At 34.2% G+C, this 3797-nt stretch overlaps 1 long non-coding RNA gene across 1 annotated transcript; it reads right to left on the bottom strand.

Annotated features, from left to right (window-relative positions):
- Positions 1–557: 557 nt before the first annotated feature.
- Positions 558–2066, bottom strand: LOC141325401 (uncharacterized). Its single transcript, XR_012353768.1, has 3 exons — positions 1964–2066; positions 1735–1864; positions 558–850 (listed from the first exon to the last, which is right to left on the bottom strand). It is a non-coding gene; the product is annotated as an uncharacterized lncRNA (long non-coding RNA).
- Between the last annotated feature and the right edge of the window lie 1731 nt (positions 2067–3797).

Below are 3797 nucleotides of genomic sequence, written 5' to 3'. Positions count from 1 at the left end.
TCCAGCGCAGAGTTAAAATAACTCCGCTCTTGGAGTTGAATTTTTAACACTCTCTCAGAGTTAAATTTTAACACTTTCTGGAGTTAAAATATTAATAATTTGGAGAGTAATTTTAACTCTAAAATTTAGTTAATTATAATTTAAACTCTTTAACCAGTGTTAAAAACACAATATGTTTTATGTGGAAATGACTACACTGAAAGCCATACTCTCAACTTTCTGCTTTTATTTGAGGAAATACATAGATTGGATTTAGAAATTCCATGCATGTAAACACTTTGAAATTAACTGCTGTCATAAAATACTGTAAAATCTAACAGCAAAACATTTACATTTAATATGTCTGCAGTGCCAACAGGAAATGTTTAGTAAAATTGTATACAGCATAGTCAACAACACATCATTGCATTATATAAAATCAAGCCTGAATGATTATAAAATGAGGTAGATATAAATCAGATGAAGTAACAAGAAAAAATCCACAGTGATACCAGGATACATTCCATGAGGACAGAACTTAACATTTTGCTTAAATAAGAAAATTATTGCTTGTTCAACTGCCTTGCTCTCAGTTCTTTGACTTCAGTTGTACCTATATCAATATTATATACATTTGTCTGTAAAAAAAAAAAATATATGTACAGGCTGGACAGAGCATCATGATACTTTACTTTACTTGAACAGCTCTTCAACAATACCCAAGGATGTACATGACTGACAAGGCGAAACTTCTCTGTCCAAGACAATGTAAAAGGTGGAAACCTGTGCTTTTGATGTCCCTGAGGCAAGAAGATATGGCTGAGGGTTTTTCTTTAGTGGCCAGGTGATGGTCATCAAGACTTTGGCATGACTGAAACACAAGATAAACATCCCTTTATAAACAATAGGCATTAAAGGAAGAGTCCACTTCCAGAACAAAAAATACAGATAATTTACTCACCCGCTTGTCATCCAAGAGGTTCATGTATTTCTTTTCTTTCTTCAGTCACAAAGAAATTGTTTTTTTAAGAAAAACATTCATTTCACAGCATTTCTCTCCATATAACTTAAATGGTGCTTGCGAGTTTGAATTTCAGAATTGCAGTTTCAATGCAACTTCAAATGGCTCTAAACCATCCCAGCCGGGGAAGAAGGGTCTTATCTAGCAAAACAATGTGTTACTTTCATTAATAAATTAATATTTGTGCACGTCTTAACCACAAATGCTCATCTTGTCTAGCTGTGCATTGAGCATACGTACTTTGTGCACTCTGGTTCAAGACAGTTAGGGTACGTCAAAAAACTACCATCTCAGTTTCATCCATATCTAACTTCCAAATTGTCCTACATCGCTGTAGAAGTACCGACCCAGTGTTTACAAAGTGAACGTGCAAAGATGATCAAATGCCCTTTGCAACAAAAAAAGAAAGAAAAAAAAGGTTGAACATCAATGATAAAATGAGAAGAGTTTTTCGATATACTATAAATGTATTGAACCAGAGTGCACAGAGTATGCATGTGCATCGCAGAGGTAGACAAGACCAGCATTTGAGGTTAAAAACTGTAATATAAATGTATTCAACCCGTTAAGCACCACAGAAATCCACTATGTTGAGAAAAATCCTGCAATGCTTTCCTCATAAAACACTATTTCTTTATGACTGATGAAAGAAAGACATGAACATCTTGGATGACTGGATGAGTGAATTAATTCAAGCTAAATATTTGGAACATAATAGTGTTGTCTAAACAAACCTTTTCACCAGATGATATGTTGCCTCTTCAAAATTGATCTTCATGGCCTTAATTACTTTCCAAGTGTTCAATTTTTCCAGGATCCTTGTAGCAACCACTATTTCAAGCATCCGTGATAACTCTTGTAAATCTAAAAAAAAAAAAAAAACGATAATTGTTCAGACAAATGTAACAATATATATATATATATATTTTCCAATAAAATTTTGAAATATTATTTAACCCTTACCAGTCCTTTGACATCCAAGAAGCAAGAAAACGTGTAGTACATCAGCTGAGCCCTAGTCATCTGTGATTTTCAGTGTCGTTTTCTGGTATCAAAAACTTCTGTTGGACTACACAATAACATCAACAACATGTTATTAACAAAACAAATCATAAAATTACAGTCACTTACTCTTTATTAACTGATTACTAAACATATAACTCACCTGAATTGAGAAAATCTGAGAAACAAATTTCGTCCAGTTTTACTACTACTTCCCTCCATCCTGCACTTGTCAACATCCTGACAAAGAAGAGAAAACATGTAATTTAAAATAACCTCTAATGTTAGTGTGATTGAAAATGCAAAATGTTTAATATGAAAGCCACGAACTCTCATTAAGACACGAGTCACTACTAAAACATTTGTAACGTTAGCCGTTATGACTCAAAACATTACAGGCATAACTTTAACGTTACACGTTCATGGATAAACTATGATGTTTTAAGCCAGGGTAACGTTAGACACTTCAGTTTACTGACATTGCTAGATATTACCTCGTCTCGTAGGCATTACTTTATGGAAGCTTAACAGAATGTTTCTTGAGCGAGTCACTACTTAAATTTGACAGCAAAACACTCGTTTACAAAAATAAGGTGAACAGAAAGACGTAAGCTAATATTAGCTTGTTCACATCGGGAAAAAAAGTCCGCTCAAAACAGCCATGTTTTGCATCGGAGATTCATTCAACACAAAGTTCGCCGCGGTTATTGGCGTCAGTACACAGTATATAACGTAACAGCTATGTAATCAGCGGTCTGTCAGAAGATAAAGAACATTTTGGAATTAGTTTTTTACCTACCTCAAGACGAAGTAGACAACTTCATCAGTCCTCGTGTGGCACAACCAGGCTCGTGTCATGGCGCGCTCCTGATGTAACGTTAAAACGTGCTCCTGAACACCAATGAATGAACTCCGAAATACAACACAGCCAGGGAGTATCCCGTAACACAAAATGTAGTGAGAGTTAAAAAATAAACTCCAAAAATTTAACACTTTCGCACTTTTTTGCCTAACTCCTGATTTTCGAACTCCAGAAATTTGCTGTGTAGCAAGTGCAGAAAATCATTAAACTCACACACAAACAGCCTATAAGGGTGAATTATTTAAATACTAATATATATTTCACTACAAATGCATTAAATAATTATGGTATAATAATTAAATAATGCACACAATATGAATCGATAGGAATATGAAATATTTTATAAAATTTAATAACATCTTTTAAGTTTTATCTTGAACTCTAAAATCTATTGATCTATATATTAACCATACTTGTTCCCGCTGTAGTTTTGTTACTCTAAATTTAGTCTGAATCATTTAAGCTCTTTTTTGCCATCAGCTTCAGCAAAGTGTAAATATTTCTCAGAGTTAATAACACAAAACAGCTATAAGCCAAACATTTTATTTTCTGCCATTGAGACTGCACTTCATCCAAAAGTTAATCCTTTTCCTGAGGTATCTGTCACTTTATGCGAGAATTTTGCAGTTTATTTTAATGATAAGATTTCTGAAATAACAGCTACATTGTCAATGTCATCATACAAATTGGTTGACGCTCCATACTCTGGTTCTATTTGGTCTGAATTTGAGTCTGTGAACCTGAACACCTTGATTAGGACTATGTCTAGTCTGAAATCCATAATGTGTCCCCAGGATGTTATTCCACCACGCTTTCTCAGGCAGATTATTGACACTGTTGGCTCTGATCTGCTGTCTGTTATTAATAAGTGTCTCAAAACTGGGACTGTTCCCCATGATTTCAAACTTGCTACAGTGAGACTTCATCAAAATC

Source organism: Garra rufa, chromosome 2, assembly GCF_049309525.1.
Source record: "Garra rufa chromosome 2, GarRuf1.0, whole genome shotgun sequence".
Taxonomy (NCBI): Eukaryota; Metazoa; Chordata; class Actinopteri; order Cypriniformes; family Cyprinidae; genus Garra; species Garra rufa.
Note: the sequence above shows the minus strand (reverse complement) of the source record. Positions and strands in the feature narration are given on the sequence as shown.